This window comes from Rhinolophus sinicus, chromosome 14, assembly GCF_057876585.1.
Source record: "Rhinolophus sinicus isolate RSI-liver-muscle chromosome 14, RSI-T2T, whole genome shotgun sequence".
Taxonomy (NCBI): Eukaryota; Metazoa; Chordata; class Mammalia; order Chiroptera; family Rhinolophidae; genus Rhinolophus; species Rhinolophus sinicus.
The window spans coordinates 160,141,228-160,163,672 of NC_142514.1; the positions used below are offsets into that span (position 1 = coordinate 160,141,228).

At 41.0% G+C, this 22,445-nt stretch overlaps 1 long non-coding RNA gene and 1 pseudogene across 2 annotated transcripts in view; both read right to left on the minus strand.

The window, feature by feature from the left end:
• LOC141572250 (uncharacterized) overlaps nt 1-22,445 on the minus strand; it is a 415,695-nt gene that overhangs the window by 317,483 nt on the left and 75,767 nt on the right. For both annotated transcript variants that reach the window (XR_016018778.1, XR_012497557.2), the window contains exon 3: nt 17,403-17,449. This is a non-coding gene — a long non-coding RNA (uncharacterized LOC141572250). The remainder of the gene's footprint in view (nt 1-17,402; nt 17,450-22,445) is intronic.
• LOC109456735 (translationally-controlled tumor protein-like) lies at nt 5,479-6,194 on the minus strand (annotated as a pseudogene).

Genomic DNA, 22,445 nt, shown 5'->3' on the forward strand with positions numbered 1-22,445 from the left:
AGACCCTGCATTGTATTCAGTTATTTCTCCCTTCGTCTCTTCCAATCTGTAATAGTACATCATCCTTGTTTTTCAGGGTCTTGACACTTTTGACAAGTCCTAGTCAGTTATTTTGTAGAATATCTCTCAATTTCGTTCTTTCTGATGTTTTCCCAAACTTGGAATGAGGTTACTGCTTACATGACATCTGGTTTCTAAGAGGGAAGAGAGGCAGCTGCCTGTCTTCTTAAAGCCTGCAGCACAACACTTTGCTGCATTCTATTGGTCAAAGCGAGGCAAAGGGCCAGCCAGATTCAAAGGGGAGGAGCAACAGATTCGGCGCCTGGATGTGACCTACAGGAATGGAATAATAGAGGGTGGCCATCTTTAAAGAACATCTGTCACAACTGGGTTTTCAAAAATACTTTAAAAATTCACTTAACAAGACCAGCATGAAACCTAAGAGTTTGCCACTGTCACATTGAACATTTTTAATTATCTGACATTTCTGACAAATAGGACCTGCTCTGCCTACTTCATAGGGTGTGGCAGCTGTGGACGATTACATGCGAAGATCTCCCCTAAAGAGGAAAAACTGCCTGGAGGAATGTAGTTAGCCAACAGTTTCCAGCTGCTGCGTTTGAGGCATCTACAAGAGCATTCACACCAGGACCACACTCTCCCCAGGCTGCTCCCAGCGAGTGACTGAGCACAGCAGTGGAACTAGAACCCGACCATTTCTGCATGTCACAAGATTCCTCTAAGGAGCACACTTGCTCAGGAGGTTCCCATCAGCCCCTAGAGACTGCCTCACAGCTATACCTTAGTCTGAGACTCTTCCTCCCCAACTCTCCTTCCTCCTTGTATCCTGTCATGGCTGTTAGAACCTACACTGTACTTGAAGGCTCTCCCTGCCTGCTCCTGCTCCCTCGCCGCTTTACCTTTCACTAGCATATCCCTCAATAACTCGCTTACACTTTTGATTTTTTTCTTAGCATCTGTTTCCAGGAGGACCTGACTTGACACACAGGATACTGTGAGAATCAAATGAGATCAAGGATGTAAACATCCTGTAGCAGGAGGAACAAATATTAGGTATTATTGAGACAGGTTAGTTAGTATGATTGCTAGGTAGACAGGGAGGTCCCTGGTAAAATAAAGAAAAGACAGCCATATCCTAAAACTTCAGGTTTTGAAATCACTCCTTTGCTCCAGGACATAATGTAACAAGGCCTTGAGATTAATCATAAAATTCCTTTTGGCCTGACAAATGGAGCTGATCTAATAGATAAGAGTGTGTTACTTTGCTGATTCCTTTAGGATGGGCAAGCAGAACAAACCTGGTAGACGAATTTCATTAGAAGACGCCAGTTCCCTCCTTCAAACAAGTTCCCTTCTTCAAACAGCTCCCCTTTCCCAAGCAGGCAAGGGAAGGTATAAAAGTAGGAGCTTTTGCTTCAGTCAGGGGGCACCCCCATTCGGGACCCCCGCCCGCTTGGGAGCTGCACCCTCTTCTCCTGCCTCTAATAAACTATCCTGTTTTTAAAACTTTTTGCCTCTCCCTGGTCCGTGTTTCCATTCTTCAGCTTCACGAGACACAATCCCGGCCCACACTCAGAAACTGCCGGCAGATCCAACATCACCCACATCATTATCACTTCTTTGAAAAATATAGGACAAATTGTTTCATCCCATTCAATAGCCTTTTGGAACTTGTTGCATTATTACCCCATTCATTCATTAATATTATTTCATTCAAAGAATATTGGTGTTCTTAATGATAGTGCTCAGTAAAAAACAGAAGAAAAGGTTATATATTATACTTAATAGAACACAGCGTAAGAATTCATCTAAATTGGTATTGAATTGAAAGAGATTTTCATCCAAAAGAGAATTTCGTTCTTAAAGGGACAGGTTTCAGTTATCTGGGATAGTCATTCAGGGTAAAAATCTAGGTGTCTTTCTTTGTTTAATCCTCCTCTTGGGACACGGCCTTTTCCTAGGAAATGGGGGAGATCTGGCTTTGATGGCCGAAGTCCCCACTGAGAGATCCCAAGATGACGAGGATCAGTCCCTCTTTTTAGTAGAATAACTCACAGAGCAGGAGTCCTCCACAGCCTGGATCCACCAAATTCAACTTGCTCCCACCCAGTCTATTCTACGCTCAGCAGCAAGGGTTGCCATTCCTCTGCTTGGTACCTTTATTAGCTTAACTAACACTTTTAGGATAAAGTCAAAACACCTTAAGATGTTTGATCTGACCACAGGCTACCCTTGGTCCACCTCACCCTGCTCCCTGCAACACACACCCTCTCTGCTTCAGCTGTATTTCGTCATTCTTGGAGATGCACATTTTTTTCACATCATAATACCCTCCTCCCCACCCTCCCAGGATTAGGACACATCTGAAAATCATTGTAGAACAGGCAACTAATTGTTTTGGCCTTGCATGCACAAACATGAAAAGCACCGGCTTTAAAACTGTCAGAATGGGTGCTAGCTTGTAAGAAAATCCCAGAAACAACAGTGGACCACCCTTTTAACCCCTAAGTACCAAATGTGGGGAGGTGGGGGAGTGAGGTGGTGAATCAGAGGCATTTAGCAACATAACCCAAGTGGGAATCTCAAAAGAAGGCTAATTCCACATACTCACAAGCACAGCTTAAGAGCCCAGCCCCAGTGGCTTTCAGTTCATCCCTGAATTCTTTAAAGAAATGCTGTTATCACCAACGCTCTTGATCACATTGTGTGGAAAAGTTTGACGTTGGTGCCTCTGAATCAAAAGTGCCTTTCAGAAGAATCAGACTCTAAAAGTGAAGTTTCAGAAATACTGAAAGCAAATTATTTCATATATTTTTATTTTGCCATATTTGATAGAGTGCTATGCGTTAAAATAGATGTCCAATTAAGAATTTAAAAAGAGCTCTTTCAACAAGTATTAAAACCCTGGGTGATAAGAAACCTTTATGTCATAGTTTAAATGGCAGTTCCCCCCACCCCCCGCCCCACCATAGGGATATATAAAATAAAGGCATATCTTAAAATGAATGGTGTCTCAGAGTAGATGAAATATGGTAAAGCCGATTTATTCTCTTGCTTTCTCCACTCGCTGGGCTTTCATGTGTTCTTCTCTCCCTTCCTAGAACACTTTCCTCTCTTCCTGGTTAACTCCCACCCATCCTCTGAGTTTCAGCTTAATTAGGACTTCAAAGAAGTCTTCCTTAACCTCCCCCCTCCACCCTCAGACTGAGTTACCCCTGCTGTGTACCTCCCAGCACCCCACACTTCAGCTCTCAAAACACAGTTATCATTCCTTACTCTACCTGCTTGTGGAATGTTCTGTTTCCCCCACAGGCTATAAACTCCTTGAAAACAGGGAATTCCTCTCTTTCTCACATTGTGCCTGCAAGAGTTGGCACTCAGTAAATATTCATTCAGCAATGAATAAATTAACAACTGAGTAAGTGTCTCCATTACACAGCATATAAATACACTCATTCAATTTTGAACAGTGAAGCAGTAAGAATTTTATCTCACAGATGAGAACACTTAGGCACAGAGAGTAAGAGGCGAATTAATGGTAAAGCCAAAACTAAAATTTCTTAAGGTCCCCTGTAATAATAGTGACATGTCACATTTATTGGGCATTTGCTATGGGCCTGGCACTGTTCTGACTTCTGCATATGTATACTCTCACTTAACTCTCACAATAATGTCATTAGGTAGGTTATTAGTATTCTCGTTTTATGAAAAGGAAAATTGGCATGCAGAGCGGTAAAACTTCCTAAGATAACAAAGCCTATAAGTGGTGCAGTGGAGATACACATCCAGGCACACTCCAGGAGCTGCACCCTTAACCACAACGTGAGAAATGCTGATAAATTGAGTCAGAATATTTAGCAATAGTAACTACTATTATTTACTAGCAGATCACCTCTTCAGAATGTGTTTTCAAGCTGATCCAAGACAAATAGTTTTATTTCACTGGATATTAATACCCTCCCCCCAGCCCAAAAAAAGAATTAAGTCTAGTGTAGTTGAAAAGGCACTCTACTACAAGTTCAGAGCCCTTGGTTCTGCACAGCTCACTCCTGAAGTAGCTATATAACCCTGGATGAATCACATATCGTCTCTGGGACTCAGTGTCTTCACTATTTAAAAACTAGTGGGGTGATGCAAATATACTCACAATCCTCTGATCGGGTCTGTCCCTTTATCTCAAAGCAATTAACAGATACACCAAGTGGAAGAAATCACGAGTGGTTATTAGCCTATGCCAAATATTGAATTCGAGGATGTAACTTAAACTCCAGTGTTGGTTCTACAAAATTCAAATAATGTTTGGCAAGTGAAGGGCTCTTGATCCTCTACCTGAAAGCATAGGTTTTCAAATTCCAACCATGGCCTTTTTTTCCTTTCCTGCTATTGACAGTGTTTGCCTTGGTGGGGAGAGGGAAGCCCAGACTTGTGTTGACAGAGTTTGACTGTTGGGGAAAAGTACATACCTGGAGGGGGAACGGTATTTAATAAGAAACAAGGCATCAGTCTCCACCTGACTCATTCCAACTTGGGCCTCCCTCCACTGTTGCTTTGTCCCAACATTAGATCAGAGGCTCATGTGGAGACTTGCTGAAATCAAATGCTATCAAAAACTCCAGCCCAGCTATGCTGGGGCGGAAAACAAGATTCTCGCCAGATGGGTGTTAGAGCCAAGGCTACTGAGAAGAGCTAGAGACACACACCAGAGCTCCAGAGCATAACCAGCCTTCACCTTTCAGGGTCCCAGGGCTGCTGAAAATATTCGTATTTATCCAAAACTTTCGGGAATGCTTTTCTAATAGTCAGTGGTACTCATTTTCTTTTCTTGACTTTGTAAGAAGTGAAAGGTCTATGAAGTCATCCCCAAGCTGCGCCTCTAAAACTATATTCCTATTCCAAGGCATTCAACATGTTCAGACTTTATGCTTGCATTTTGAGCTACATAAATTTGAGTGAATTGCTCAGCCTCTTAAAGGTTCAGTTCGATTAAAAGAGACAACAAGTACACCTACATACAGTATCCTTAATAAGAGAGAGCTCTTCTATATTTCTTTTTTATTTCCCAACAGTATGTTTTTTTATTCTTTTGGTAATCTCTTCCAGAGTTAACTACTTCTGTTTATAGGTGATGAAATGACTAAGGAATCCACTTCAAATGTCGGCTGTGCTGTGAGCCTGGTCTTTCCCTTCACTTCAACTCAGAATTAAGACTTTTGATCCTTTTTTTTTTTTTCTAGTCCAGTCTCAGAAGTAGTTTTCACTATAGCAGTTTTCTGAAGACAGTCTTACGCTTTACGGCAGCGGCCTACAACCAGGCTCTAGCCTCTCCAGGAACACTACCCAGGATGGATTTAAATATGTATTAAACTAAGAGGCATTCTCCCAAATGAGTTTAAATGCACTTTATTTTTAGACAACCTACGTGACCTGTTTTTCTTAAAAACAATGCCTCCGCCCAAACAAATCAAGGTCAAGATCAACAAAGAGCTCAAGGTAACCTCAGTCCCATCTGTCCTGTCCCGGTCTGTGGATGAACAGCAGCAGCCAGTTATGATGATGACAGGGGATGGATCCCAACGGCCAACTGTGTTAACATTTTTCCATGTCTAAACCATCCTTAAGAAAAATCATATATGGGGATCACACCATCCTCACGGTAGTCCAGGAGAGCAACCACGCCATCTGGATTCATGAGTTTACCAATTAAGAACTGGTAGTTTTTGAAATTAGCAAGGATGTGCTTGATTTGTTTTGCAGCCCCTGTCATAAAAGGTGCGACTCTGTTCTTCAAGTTTCCCTTTGACTTATTTCATGTAATCCTTGATATACTTCTTGTAGCCTTCTTTTGTGAAGCTGCTTTTCTGCAAATGATACTTCAACATACCGACACCAGTGACAAATGTGCTTCCGGTACCTTTGCCCTCGGCGCCTTCAGCAGAGGCATTTCCACCAATGAGCAAGTCATCAATGTCACCCTCTATCCTACTAACCATCTTCCCCTCCACTCCAGACACAGCCTGTCTGCAATCTCCGGGACATTGTAGATGTCGGAGAGCATGTCATCATGCCTGGTAAGATCTGGGTAGATGACCATGATGGCGGCTGGCAGGAGATGATGGCAGCACTGGCTTAGCAGGAGCTCAGAATGAGCGCCAGGCAGCTGGAGCAGTGCCAGCGGGGAGGAGGGAGAGGGCGAAAAAGCTATCATTCTTTTACGCAATGGCACCACGAGGTCAATCATTTTTAAATCCTCTAAAACCAATCAAATTTGGGGGGTCAGCTCTTATACTGAAAGATTTTATAGAAAACTGTTTTTCTGTAGCTTAGAACAATTCATCTTCACACAATTAGGAAGAAAAAAATGTTGAGAGATAAATTGCATTCCCTAATTAGTATATATTCATTCAATAAACATCTAAAAGCATCAGACTTGAATAGGGTAACATTGCTTCCTTTCTAAAGCACTTGACTTACGCGTTTTTCACAAACATTCATTCATTCGATCCCCCTGCCCCACTATATTCTAAGAAAATAGACAAGGATCCTTATTCATCTGTTGGACGTGGGAGTGAAAGTCATAAAGAGCAGCTGAGTGAGCACTACAAGACCATAGTCCTTCATATCAGACACACCTGGGCTTGAAAGAGGAGGAGTTACTAATATGTTTGGTCAAAATTCTGGATCATTTTTCATGTCACATTTTCCTTGGGGTCAGATTACCATGTGTTAAAGGTATAAACTCACCTATCCCTTTACTTTCTCCATGTGGCTGGGAGCATACATTCAGGCAAGCCAACCAATGTGTTCATATACCTGCCTAAGCATGCCGCCCTTGCCTCTCTCTATATATAACTGAGCTGGTCAGAAGGATTGAGAGTCAAGCGTTCACCCCAGTCTTCAGCATTTTCCCCAGAGCTCCACAGTGAGGCTTATTGAGTACTCCTAAGGCCAATTAGAATTTAACTGCTGCTCCTCGCCTCTATTCCATTGGAAAATCACCTAGGAGGAAAAGTGTCTGGTAGGGTAGATCTAAGCCTTCCCAGGTTCCTGGACATAAAACGCTTAAAAATCCCATCTTGATTCCTAACACTTTTGTCACCTTCCTTCTTTAAGCCTGGCCCCTTTCCTCTGCTCCCAGCCATTCACAGGTCCCTCACCCTACAGCCATCCCCTAAACATTGCAGACGCCCCAGCCTATGCTCCTCTGGGCCCTGAACCCAGAATGCCTTTCCCTGGCTTCTGTGTAATACTGCTGTCCTTCAAGACCCACGACAAATCCCTCCTCTACGTACCTGAAGTCTTCCGTGATCACTGTCAGAATACGTTCTCCCTCCTCTGGCTCACATAGCACTTAATTTTTCACTCAGTTATAGCACTTACTTCATTCTGCCTCATGTTTCAAAAAGTTGTTTACAACAGGTCAGTTTTTCCCACAGGACTGGAAGCAACTCAAAAGCAGGGAGACTGACTTAGTCATTTCTGATGTTCCTCAGCCTTTACCATGGTGCTTTGCAGACCACAGATGCACAAAAATATATTTGGGAGCTCAATAATATCCCAATAAACCTGATCAGAAGAATTGCATATATTATACTATATGTAATTAATATAATACATATATTAGATTATATATATAGTGTACCTGTTTTTTGCAAAGAAACATATACGTTTGTTTGATTGTTTGTTTGTTTAGCTTGAAGGCCAGATTAAATTGTTAAAGAACCCAGTATTAGAAATTCCAGTGACATTGAACATCTTGTGGTCCTTCTGAAGGATAAGTGGAAAATACTTTGCCAGGAACAGGAAAGAACTCATCAAAGCAATCATCATCTTTGGCCTGCCTGGGAGTCTACTTGTTTTCCTGTTTTCCTCTCATTTGTAATTACAAAACAAGCTGCCTCGTGTGCTTCCTTTTTCTGCTACCGGAACACACTGTCAGTGAGCTCGGAGTGTTGGTCCAAACACCAATGCAGGAAGTGCTAGTCAACAAGTCTGGGTCGTGGTTTTAAAGGCATAGGAGGGATTCCAACACCCCAGGCCAACAGTCAGACTTCACCATGAGTTCCTGTTTATCTCCAAGGACCTGGTGCAGCTTCTAGGAGACAGCGGAAAGAGCACACGGTGTGGGGGCTGGAGATTCCAGTCAAGTTTTGTCCCTGTCACTTGCTTCTTAAATGGCCTTGTACAATTTGCTTTTCCTCTTGGAACCTCAGTTTCTTCATCTGTACACTGGGACTGGTGAGGCTTACTGGAGTTTTTATGACAAAAAGAAGAATGAAAATATTTTGCAGACTCTGGCTCTCTAGAAAATACATGCTATCCTTCTCACATATCAAACAACTTTGTCTACAAAGGGATAAATGTGTCTCCCCCAGAAAGAAAACTGCCACGGTCCAGTTTGGGGTAAAGGATAAGTACCTACTACTAAAAGACAGCTGGGAAGCAAAGGTCTGATGACGTCTCCTCTGAGGACACAAGTGCTCAATGACTGGAAAAGACAGCCTTTCATAAATAGGTTGCTGCTTTCTTCCCACTCTTCTCCAAGACACTCTCTCATCATCAGGTTGGCTCTCAGGATAAAAACTCCAAGCAAAAAGGAGCCCTGCCTCTGGGTGCCTCTGGAGAGGCATGTTGTTGTTGGCCCTTCTGCCAACTATCTGCTGTCAAGTTCAGTTAGGGAGGCCTGGACAATGAGACTGTGTTCCCACCCGACATTTCTTCACTTGCCATAGGCAGGCAGGTCTGTGGAGCAAGCAGCTGACAGCTGTGTTTACAACTTCACATCACCATCGTTAATTAATGAATTCTGGGCCTGTTTCTCACCCTGCATAGATGGTGATGGTGGTAGGTTATCCTGGCAGGAGAGCTGCACAGCATCTGGGCACTGGTCTTAATTGGGAGCCGTGCAGGGCATGTCGTGGGGTTGGGTAAAACAGTGGCTGAGATATAGAGAGCAATCTTTATGCATGAGGACTAACCACTGGCTTCTCCCCTTCTGTCAACCCTGGTCAAGTTCAGAGAGACTCTCAGCTTCAGTCTCCATATCTTTGAAGACTTTGGCTCCCAAATTCCAAATGTACAGCACATTTCATATCAAATGCCATACATCCCTGAAGATGTTAACTAAAATTATAGCCACTACCACTGAAATACCAGTTATTCCCCGGATTGTAAAAGGCCCCAATAAACCTCATCAGAAGGGTGTAAAGAAGCAGTTACGAGATCCTATGGCAATTCCAAGGAAGAAAAGAAAGTTGTCTCTTTTTCTAAAAAGTCCTGTCTCATAATAGACTTCATCCTTAGAAAGCTCTAAAATGGGAAGCAGGGAACTGAACCTGAAAATGGGCTCAGCCTTTATACAGTTTCACTCTCTAGAAACAACAAATGTCTATTCGTGTGATTGTAATGGCAAATGAATTATATCTTCACACCAGGTACAATCATGTGACTAGAGTCAAACAAAAATAACATGATGGAAGAGAATCTCTGTCAAAATATTCATAAGTTTTAGAGGATTCCCATGAATGGAAAAAACTTGGGTTTTCATAAGAATAGAGATCGTTCCTGTCTTTCAAGAATGCACCAGATCTAAGGAAGTCTTTGCGATGATCTAATGGGGGGAGAAAAAAGAAAACTGTAAGACTGGATGCCATATGAGCATAATAGAACTCAAAGTTTTACATTCTAATCATAGCTCTATACCATCCAGCTGTGTAACCTTTGACTACTCCCCTCCCCATCTAGTCTAGTCTTCACTTTTGTCATCTGCAAAGTGACAGTAACACCTCTGGCCTGGCTCCTTCACTACCCAGGGCTGTTGATTTCTAACAGAGGATAAATGGAAAACGGATTTGCAAACATGAAGGAGGAGTACGATGGTGAAGATTATATTCCAGGCGAGAATTTTAAAGTGCTGCCGTTATCCTCCTTATGAGGACGTTTTAGAGCTCTTTGTTTCAAAATATAGTTTTGAAAAGAAATTGTTTAAGTTTGCTCCGTTTTGTAATGTTTGGTGGGATGGGGCAGGTATGTACTTAAGGGTTCCATCCAAAACATGGTTTACAAAGACAGTTAAGGAATAAGCATTCTTTAACAATATTATTTAAAAAAATAAAAACATTAGCCTAATAAAGCTAACACAAATAAGCATTTTATGAATTAGAACAAACACCAAGTGACAATGTCAGTCAAGACATTCGATGGAGTGTGTCTGGCAAGTAAACTCCATGTATGGTCCCACACTTGAAAGAGCACAGACGAAATATATTGATATATGATTCCTAGAATAATTTAGACTCTCAAAGTTTGTGTGAAAAACCACTGTTTTTCTGGGAGTCACAGAATTTTACTGTATAGTATTTTCTTTACAGTTGGGAAAGAAAAATGCTATTAAAACCCAGTTGTGAAAGGCGTTAAGCTGAATAAAAGAAGCCAGTCCGAAAAAGTGACACATGGTATGGTTCTGTTTACATGACATTCTCAAAAAACAAAACTATAGTGACAGAGACTAGATTGGCGATCACCAGGGGTTCAGCATGGGAGCAGGGTGTGCCTATGGGGGGATAGCACGAGAGAGTATTTTTGGGGCGACTGAACGGTATTGCATCCTGACAGAGATGGTGGCTCAGAAATCTACACGTGTGCAAATTCATAGAATTATATACTAAAAATAAGTCAATTTTACTGTATGATCATTTAAAAGTAAAATTAATAAAGGGGGGAAAAAGGAAAAAAAAAGAACCACATCACTGAATCCCATGCAGCAGAACGCAGGCCTGGCCCTCTGAAATGTCAAGGCTGTATTTGTAAACAAACTTGACCACAATACTTTCCTAACTTTAGCGAGCACACAAACCACTTCAGGCTTTAGTTACAATAAAGATGCTCATTCAGTGGGTCTGGAATGGAGCCTGGGTTTCTGCCTTTCTATAAAGCTCCCAAGGGTGCCCTTGCTTCTGTGCCTGCAGACAACACTGCAGAATGTATAGGCCTTGTAGAATTTAGTTCACCTGAAGCAAATACATGCCATCATGCCAACTGCCCCCACCCCTTACCCATAGCAGAGATCACTACTTGTTCAAATGCATTTTCCTCCTGAGCCCAGATAGCACCATTGGACAGAGTGCAGTAGGCGGCAGGTGCTAGCTACTCTGTAGGAAGGATGATGTGAGATGAAACCGACTGGTGACCTTGATGTGAAGCACTGATGTGAGTCCCGTCCATCAACATGACAAAGAAATCCACTTAGAAAACCCACTTCCTTTCTCAGCCCTTGCTGTCCTAGCTCCAAAGCTCTGTCCCCTAGACACATTAGCCACAGTTAATTAGATATATCTTTCCTTCTAGCAAAGATAAGCAAGCTGGTCTTTCCGACTAGGCTGCAAATGGCTTGAGGATAGGGACATGTTGTCTATTGCTTTTTATAATAGTAACTCCCTTAATATCACTGTGAGCCTCCGTTTCTTCATCTCCAAAATAAGGAAAATAATACTATCTCATAAGGTTATTACAAGAATTAATAAGAAATAAGTGTGAAGCACGTAGAACAGTGCTCTGCAAAGACTACGACTCAGTAATTGACAACTATCATTATTCCCCAACAATGCCCAGTGCAGTGCCGTGTACGTGGCCAATGTTCAGAAAACACTGCTATAGGGAAGCCAAGATGCAGAGGGGAGCAAGCACTGAATTGGGAGCCAGAAGATGAAGGCCACGATACCAGCCCTGGCCCTCCACCTCTCTGAACATCCATGCCTGTCATATAACGAAAAATTGGATAGATTATTTTTATGATGAATTTCAGCTCTGACAGTCTATGCATTGATAATATAACACTCCTGTAGAAAATTCCAGAATTTTTTTAAAAATCTGTATAGAATCCTGTGTATCCAGTGGGGAGTAAAAGAAAAAAATATATAACACTTCCAAAACCCAGTATAGGCAAACATTCGAGTTCTCCATTTTTATCTGAATTATTGGTTTTCCACCACTGGAGGGCGTGCAGGGCTTGGTTGTAAAATATCCTTCTGAGTTTTCCTGCTCTTGTTCACAACTTCAGTTTCCAGTCAATTGAATTGGAATCAGGATCAAAGAAAGTACCTCCCACATTTGACAGACTTAACAGATGGGATATAGCCCTGAGAGATTATGTGAATTGGCAAAATCAACATAGAGAAAAGTCTAAGTTCTCTTGTCCTTTTCACAAATCTCCAGCAGAAACCAGATCCTGGTGCCTTTGAAGATGGTCTAATGTACGGAGTGGGTTGAGTTCACAGACAGCCAGAATCCATTGAATGGGCTCTAGCAGGTTTGCTTCATTCTTGATCTGGGGTATGAATGGCACCAGAGGTGGAAGAAATGGTGATTTCTAGCCAGGCAGTTTTTACTGAAATTTAGTGTGCACCGAACAGGAGGAATGGGGAGTGCCATGGAAATGAGACATAGTCCCATCCTTTAAAAAGCTCCCAAACTAATTAAGGTGACTAAATATAGAATGGCTGGGAGGGACACAGGAGGACAAACCGTGAAGGAAATTTAGATATCAATTCTTAAGAATCTGTCTCTCTCTCTCTCTCTCTCTCTCTCTCTCTCTCTCTCTCTCTCTCCCCCCCCCCCCACCCCATGAGATCAATTGACTAAAGTTCTACGTTGAAAACAACTGAGAGGCCTTCTCCCAATTTAGAAAGAATGAATGTTTTTATCAATTATTCACGTCTGCCATGAACAGAGTAGGACATGCATATACTTACCAACCCTGATTTCCAATCCAGGCCCCAATTATTTTTTTTTTTATTTTTTTTTTCAGTGAGGGAAACTAAGGTCCCAAGAAGGAAAGGGACCTGGTCAAAGTCATTCAGCTAAGTGACAAGGGGTAATTTTTCAAGGCATGATACCCCTGAGGCTGATCAGTCCCGGGGCAGACGGGTGAGTAGAGGAGGAGAAGCCACGTGCTTTCTGTTCAAAAAGTCCTGCGTGGTTCTCCCACCTCAGCTAGGTATTCCTGGAGCCCTTTGGACCAATTTGTTTTTTCTTCTGAAAAGATCCTACGATTTCTTCTTCCCTTCTCATTGATTTCCTGTGCAATTATACACATACATATAATAAAACATAAAATATAATAAACACCCATAATCCACCCCTTAATTTATAAAATAAAAGCTACTTGCGTGCCCCTCCCTCATGCCACCTCTCTACCTCCCTGCTAAGTGTGTCCATGCTCTTCAATTTTGCTTTTCTTCCCTCGTTCCCTTAGTTTTTCTTTTGAGTTTTACTACACATGTATATATCCTTAGACAATGCATTTCTTTCTGTTTCACTTGTTTTGAAATGCTATGTAAATGGAATCATACAGTTTTCATTCTTTAGCATTTTGATTTTTTTTTCTCTCAAAATTACATTTCAAAGAAACTCAAATGGTCTACCACCCAAGTCCTTAACTCTTTTCCTTCCATATGCATCATTTTCCTAGTTTTGAAGGCTACTGGGTAAAGGTCTGGGACTTAATCAGAGAAACAGGTCCTCCATAAATAAAATGATTGGGAGAGTTCTGACATGTGCTCTTTTCAGAATAAAATCTCATTTTCTCAGTCCAGTGTCATAAACCCCCTCTGTGTGAGCTGTGCTCTCTTCTGTCTGTCCAACTATGCATGTGTGTCCCTCTGATTCTCTGCAGTGATTGTCAGAAATCCCTAAATCCCCTTTGGATATAATCTGTTCTATTTCAGTCTTCAGATTTTTTTTTCAACTTCAAAAGAAGCCTAAATTGGGCAAAGCAGGTTTGGCCAGTTCATTTTCAAATTCCCCTTAAGGGAAATCTTGTTATCGATCAAGTAAGAAGATGATACTCTTCTTTTGCATTTAAAGAGAACCCCAATTTCTGTTCTGGACCTCCAAAGCAAGTTCTGACCTTTGAAGCCTAAAACAACCTATGGGTTTCTCAAGATTCCCCTGTTGGGTTTGCTCTAAAAACAATTGGTTAAATAAAGACGAAAAAAGCGCCTAATAACTGCTGTGAACATAAAGGCAATATACTCTGCCCTGTCCACACTGCTCTAGGTTCTGCAAAGACTATGCCCTGAATTTTCTCCCTTCCTTACTTATGATGCACACTGTTAAGAACGTGTGTTCTGTGTGAATTGTCCATTAGGGAATTTCAACCGCATAAGGAATCCAAAGTCCTGCCTCTACCATATTAATAACCTAGCAGGGTTGAAAAGTGATTTAAAACAGCTTTTATGCTCTACAAGCTAACAGTAAGCTCTTACTATTTGCCTAATATACGTCCTGAGATATTTGAAAATCTCTAATTTTGAGACCATCCATGGCATATTAATTTTCCCTGGTAAACGTGTATTTAACCTTGCAATGCAATCTTCATCTTTACTTGATTTCAACTGATAGAACTGACCACTCTCTCCTTTTTGAAATATTCTTCCTTTGATTTCCATTCTCTCAGTTTACTTCATTGGCTCATCCTCCTCTATTAAACTGATAAACGTTGAAGTCCTCAAAGCACAGTGCTGAGCCCTTTAATTTTCTCCCTTTACATTTGAATCTCAAGGGTTCTTACTTATTCCCAAGGCTTCAAAGACCATCCCTATGCCAGTGACTCTCATATTTGTATCTCTATTCCAGATAGCTCTTTCAACCTCCTAATCAATACCTCCAACTGCTTATTGCATGCGTGTGCTTTGATATCTGCTTCACATACCAATAACTGAACTCTTGATTATCTCCTTCAAGCCTTTCACTCTGGCAGTCTTCTCTATCTCAACTAATGTCACTTTATCCATCCAGTTGTTCGGGCAACTGGAGTCATCCTTGACTCATCCTTCCCCTTCATTCAATCCATCACCAAACTTGTAATTCCTACTTCCAAAATATATCTCAAATCCTTCCACTTTTTTCTGTCATTGTTGCTACTACCCCCGAAGTCTAAAATGCCATGGCCTCATCTGTCTCTTTCCAATGCATTAACTACAGAAATATTAACCACACAAAGCAGCCAGATGACCATTCAAAATGATGCATCAGATCATTTCACTGTCTGGTTCCAATCTCTTCAGCAGCTTCTGTAACATGTCCCCAGATTCTTTACAGGTCTGGCAGAGCACGCTGTGATCTGGTCATACTACCTCTCCGGCCTCACCTGCGACTCTCCTGGCACTCACTCTGCCCGGCCACACTTTCTGTTCCTTGAAATGTGCCAAATCAAGACAAAGAAACCCTAACAAACTGGAATGCTCTGGGTAACAGAGAAATAAGCAAAACAAGTTTTGTGTTTCTGCTATTTTTGGTTGAAAGTCTTTCCAGAAAGTGTGAATCCTCTGTGGTGCTCTGGAAATCAAAGTCAGCAAAAATGACAGCAGTATTCTTTGTTAGCTGAAAATCTGACAGGGCCTTGGCACCATTTTTCACCAGACAATTCCACCAATTACTGTTCAGGGTGAAGATAAAAAAGGCATAGGAATGAATTTTTACCGTTGACAAAATTCACTTGGATTGACTCTTTGCTATTTTTATTGCATTTTTAAGAACACTATGCTGTTTACCTAGCTGTGTATTAATTGGCCTCTTGTTCTTAACAGTGGAGTACGGGCAGAGATTCTTATTAGTTAAAACGCACAGTTCATCGATCTTTCTTATTACGTAGTCATGGTAGTCTTCATCTGTGTATGTATGTGTATTTGTGTATGCAGTTCTGTGTCATGGGAAAGTTATTTAAATTTTCTGACCCTCAGTTTTCTCATCTACAAAAGGGGATGATAAAATCAAGGCTATGATAAGTCTATTTCAACCTTGTGAGCATTTGGAACAGTGAGCCCTCAAGTTGATAGTTATTATTAGCAAATGGAGAGAACGAATTCATAAATAAATCTCCCTCTTACATTTTATGTCATTTTCTCCCAAACCAAGGTGATCTCACTTTGCTATTAACCAACTGTTAAGATTTTAGGCTCATAAACACGATATAATTTCACCTTTGCAACAACACCTTTCTACTCTCCAAAAAGACATTCCAAGGTTGGGCAGTGGTTAGGAGATCCTATTGATACCACAGTGGCCATATTTGGCGCCTTGCAAAACTCCTCTTTCTGGACATAAATGCTTTTAAAACAGTATGTTGTTATCTCAAGGCCTGGCCTCTGGATTTTAGATAAGCTGAGACTTTCCATCAATCTTCTTTCCTGCCCATGGTAAACATCATCTCTTTGAGTACGCCCTGTCTTTCTTGTAGGCTCCAAACAAGTCAGATATTCAAACAGAAGGCTCCTGACACTGCCATGAAGAAGGATGGCTCCGGAAGGGGTTTTTCATGTTACACCAGATTTGAAGGCCAAAGGGTCAGGTTGGGCAACTTGGGTCCTCCATCAATAATCCATGTAGGACAGGATCATCAATTCCCTTCATCTCAACCAAGACCTATGATCACTCAGTCGGAGGCTGAGCTAATGGCCCCGGATAATCTAACATTCTTTCTCTTACTAGGTTAGCCTCAAATAGAGCATTATGGGCCTATCCAAAACCAGCAAGATTTCAAGAAAGGTGGGTAGTTTCCAGCTGTGCATAGAAAATGACATCTTTACAGTATGGGAGATAAAAATGCAGGGGAGAGGTAAGTCTCTTTGTGAAAATTTATTGAACAATTTTAAGGAGTGATGGTACAGGAATTCAAATGTCTATGGCAGGAGACCAGAGAAGAAAATCACATGGATATTTCTTTAAGTTCCCTAATTAACTTATACTGCAAATCTGGGTAAATGAATTAGTTATAAAATAACAGAATGTAAAGAATGACACTTCCATTTCTACAAATGGGAGATTCGTGCTAACAGATTAGAGGACATTGACTAAACACGATACTAACCATTTCAGTAATTACTAAATATAATGATTATGTCATTCCTGTTTTTATTAGTATTAATTTTTAAACAAGAGAGTCAATAAAACTCCTGGGCAATGTGTAAGACATTATAAGACCAATTTGTAAAAACTATCTATACCAAAAGAGTCATGGATAAACCTGGTTTCAGTTATTAAGAGGGAAATGCACACAAGTGAAGCAAAACAAGTGTGGTCCGTAGTTCTAGAAGAATTGGAAACAGAGATATTTAAGGAAAACCAGTTGTCAACTGCACAGCAAGAGTGGCCCAACGCATACTACTTTGGGATTCATTCTATACAAGTGAAAATGTGAAAGAGGTGTGGTATGTCACCAGGAGATTTGTGTCCTGACAGCAGATTACTGGTTCACTGAGTCTCGTGTGTATGTGTGTGTGTGTCGCAATTTATTATGTTAAATTAATCCAAAAAGAGAACAATAATGTTTTAAAGGTTTATGTTTGTAAGGAATTTTCTTTTTACCGTCCAGAGCACTTCTATACCTGTAATCTTATGTGATCTTCTCTCCAGGATCCAGGAGGAGACCCACCTGTGAATCGAAAGATCAAGAATGAGGTACCAGGTTCTGGATGGGCCACACTGATCACATGTCACATTGGAGGTCAGAGTTTTATGGCTCTTGAGCAACCTTCGACATGATCCCAAAGAAGAAAATGCAAACAACAGACACTAGAATTTAATATAATTTTGAGGTTGCTACAATTTTCATTTTGCTTCTAACAGCTAATGCAAAGAAGTGAAACAAAAAATGCTCAGAGGAGCCGTTGCTTCAGAAGGACTTGAAAAACCAAGCTCAAGCTTTCAATTTCCCTTTTTTTTTCTTTACCTCTTACCCTTCTTTCCCTCCTTTGATTTGCCCTTTCTCCATTAATATCAATAGTCCTAACTTGTTAGATTTGCAAATATAACGCCCTTTGCAGAACTAAACTAAGATTTATCTTCAACCAGAATACAATACATAATATTTAATGTCCTGTAACATGAGGTCAGATTATTATTACTGAAGTTAACATTTTAAAGCCACTGAATTTGAAACGCAGATAGAAACTATCTTTTTTAAAGAAGCTAAATTAGTCATTTGTTTCCAAAAAATAATGAATCTCCTCTCTCTCTTTTTTTTTTTTTTTCCCAGACCAAAAAAAAGAGAGAGAATGCAGTTGGTTATGAGGTTATTATCATTTCTGGCTGACCCCCTGTTTTATTTGTAAGCTCCCCAAGGTTTCTACTTGAACACCAACACAATGAGAAAAACACTCTCTCCAACTTTTAATTTTAAGATTCAAATAATGCAGATACAAACAACCATGTACTCTATCAGTCCTCTCTTCTTGCTTCCCAAAGGTAGCAGGCGCAGGAAGATGATAAAGGAGAGAAGGGCTAAGAAGAAATGGAACCAGGAGAACATTCCAAACATCAAATCTACTCATTACATTCCCCTTCTTAAAGGCTTTCATGTCTCTCCACAGCCACAGAACAGCCCATACCCTCAGAGAGAAATTCAAGAGTCCCACACTTATCCTTTCTGTGTCTCATCTCCCATCATGCGCAGCTCCAGCCACACCAGTCTGCCAGAGTTTCTCCAGACACACTCTGCACTTCCGTATCCAATTCCCCCACTATACAGCAGCTTCTTACAGGCAATGGCTGGTCTTAGCAGTATTTGTCTTCTTGCCAGCTTGCAGAAAGCCTCACTTATCCTTCTTGTCTATGAGTGCTTATTAAATTGAGATTGCTGGATGGTATTTATAGTCTCCCACTTTATCAGTTTTCTTATACTACTTATTAATAGGTTAAAAAGTCACCATGCATAGGCTAAAGCATGAAGGAAATGCACACTCATGGATAAATTGTAAATCGTATAACTTTTCAGAAGAGGAATTTAAACATATATTTTTAGAAGTGGAATTGTCACTCCTAACCTGGCAATTTCACTTTGGAAAATTTATTCCAAGGAAATAAGCACGTGTACATACAAGCAAGTTTATCACAACAATGTTTATAATATTAAAATGTTACACAAAAAATCAAATTCCCAACAATGAGAGATTCAGTAACTAAATTATCCCTCATTGAAAAAGGAAATGGCATGGAATGTAGCCTGTAACCCAACATCAGGGAGAGTGTGTACTCAACCAATGTGGAACAATAAAATGTAAACAAAATAGAAGTATTTGCAGCTTTGGAAAAATGGCAATGTTATGTTAATAAATGAAAAATGTCTGCATATTAAATTTAAATCTTTAAACAAAAAATGTATTTTATTCATTGCAAAGGTCTAAAAGAATGTGATTATTTTAAGTTAGTTGGGTGACGATGACAGTTCAAAATATAAAACTAAGATACTATGAAGTCAGGTAAACACTGTACCTCAATAGAAATATGTCAAACGGCTACAGGCAAGCTTCCATCTGAATGAAGCAATCCAGCAAAAGGCCATTAGCTTCATGTCTTGGAGCTTGCAAGCCCCTGAAAAGTCTTAGCCCCGTCAGTGGGACAACGCAGATAGGTAGAAGACTGTCCACCACAGAAAACAGAAATACCCCGTTACATAAGTAAGAATAGTCCTTACATCAGCTAACGCATTTTGAAAATAACTGAAATTTGTATTGTGGGTTTTTTTCAGAACCCCTCTTCTTTTACACCCGTCTCACCACCCACATACTCAGCTCAATCATTTCATCAAAGTGAGATGAAACGGTTTTCCTACATCCTACCCCCAATCCCATTTTCACAGAGTTAGCTTGAAACCCATTCATCAACTAGAAAAATCTGAACTAGAACAGCTTAAAAACATACAGAGAAAGATAAACAGAAAACTGAATTACACTCTCTTGGACATTTCAACCCCCAGTGGGATTTCAAATTCCATTTTAGGTCATTATTGGGTAGCTTCATTGAATCCCTACGAGCCAGGCACCCGTTGGCTTGAGACAGAGCTCGCAGTCTCTGCAAATGAAGATGTTATCAGCGGGAAAGTGAAGGGCCTGGGAAGCAGCTGGCTGCTTTTACAGGGACTGATGCATCTGGAAGGAGATTCAGCCTGGCTTCTGACTATAAACAGGAATTAGTAAGGTAGAAGCAGAACAAATAAGCACAGTGACTGAGAGATCTTTCCCAGAGAGCAGGCCCCTATAAGAGGACCAGACACTCAAACCCTCCCTGGGTTTCTGCCAGACTCAGAGTTGGGACAGGCCTTAGAGTTGACAAGCCCGATTAGAATACTGGTTCAGTCACCTCATAAGAGTAGGTACTGGGCAAGTTACAGAACTCCTGGGCCTCAGTTCTCCTGCCAGGAAAATGGGTGCAATAACACCTACCTCATGGGGACATTGGGAATAATTAGAGCTATGTAGGCACTCATAATAGCTAGCACATCATGAATACTAAATAAATGGTGACATTAGTATTTGAGGAGAGGAAGAAGAGAAGCCAGGCAGGATACAGGAAACATTTTGGGGAAAGAAAAGATTTCTAAACATTCTCTTTTAATTTCAAATCAGCCAACATCCAATAACCAGGGTAGAAGGCACCAGCTGAACTCACTCTCTTCGTCCAGCTAGAGGTCAGTGTAACTCCAGTCTCTCTGAGGATGAAAGCAGGAATCCTACAGCCTATTTTTAGAGAATCTGTCTGCCTTTCTAGCCTCATGCTTCTTGGTGTCTTTTCCTTCACTTTTCAGGATGGATTCACTATATCAAGGGTAAGCATCTCCATGTCATCAGAAAATTGCATCAAACCGCTACTTCTTGCTATGATTTGAAGAATTCTGAGGCATAGATTTTAAAAAATAAAGGGAGAAGGGATTAAAGAGACCAAGAATTACCAGTTGAAACTGGCATTCTTCACGGATGGTGCATTTGAGTTATTGCAGTTTAATCATAAACTCATCATTTGGAAATGCAAAACTCATGATGTTCAGGGGCCTGACATTTTTCAGCTGGCCTACTCCCTGCCAAATGGATCGGATCTCACTTGCTCGAATGAGGTGAGAAGAGAGCCCAGGGTCATTTGCAGGGGCCTCCCTGGGTCATTTCCCATTACCTTGAATGCCAGCACAATATATCTCTCTCCCTCCCTCCCTCCATATCTCTCGCTCTCTCTCTCTCTCTCTCTCTCTCACACACACACACACACACACACACACACACACTCACACACACAGAGTTGCCCATGAGAATGATAAAAGCAATGGCTAAAGAAAAGTGACAAACAGCCTTCCTGGAGCAAAAGGCTCACTGGCCTGGAAGAAATCTTAGACATCAGGTCCCCTATCTGTCTGATAAGATTTCATCTAAAATCCTTCCCGGCTGAGTAAAGATCAGGGCAGTCTAAAAGATCATTGTAAAGTCGATCCTCCCATATGCATTCATTCATTCATTCATTCATTCCTTCCTTCCTTCCTTCCTTCCTTCCTTCATCCTAACAAGAGACATTTATTAAATGTTAATAATAACAATAATAAAAACCTACATGTATTAAGACCGTACTATGCACCTAGCATAATGGTGAGCAAAGCAAGCAATGTGCAGAGTTTTCATAGGAGGAAGATATTAACTAAATAGTCACCAGTAAAAAATATATCATTACAATCTCTAGCAAGTGCTGTGAAGGAGAGATTCAGAGAGCTCTAAGAGTGTCCTATGTAGAAACCTGACTTCATCTGTGGAAAACCTTGGTTTGTTCAGGGAACTAAATGAAGGCCATGTATTCACAGCAAGCAAAGTAGGAGTCTAGAGAAGTGGGCAGGGCTCGGCTACACTGGTCTCATTAAGCATAGAAAGGATTTTTTTGGTCTTTATCCTGAGCAATGGGAAGACATTGAAGGATATTCACGAAATCAAATCTAAAAGTAAAGCAAACAGCACAGCTAGTTTATATCGATTTCATTAGAGCTTGGGCCTCTGAAGTCCAGGGCTATCGAGTCAGACCCCCTTAGAGCTAAATCGTGTCACAGAGAGATAACATTCTAAATGCATCCCCCATGCCAGCCACACTTTCTCAGAGGCTATTTATGACCTACCACCATGTGAATCTGACATATTTATTGAGGTCCCCCCGACCTCCACCCAATGTCTGACCCTGTGCTGGCAACTGGGGAGAGGCAAGTAGTCAAAATAAGACACAGATACATAACTCAAATCCCAGGCAAACTATTACAGGTTCTGTAAAGAAGTACGAAGAATGCAGCCAAGAAGGGCAACAGAGTTCGATCAAAAGACACAGGATCTAGACCCTGAGTTCAAGTTGTGACTGTGCCACTTATCAGTCATGTGACCTTGGATGAGTCACCTCTGTGAGTCTAAATTATTTTGATGCCCTGAGAGTTCTGTGTACTGAAAAGACTATTGAGAAGTGTATCTTGGATTTATAAGTTAATGGTCAACTTATTAAAGTTACACATTTTAAAATAGGAGTATAGAGGATGCCAAAAAACATATACACATTTTAAGAAAGGGAAAAACTGTGTTAACATTACGCTGATGGTAAACACTTTGAGCACCTCTTGTAATTGCAGAAGTCAAATG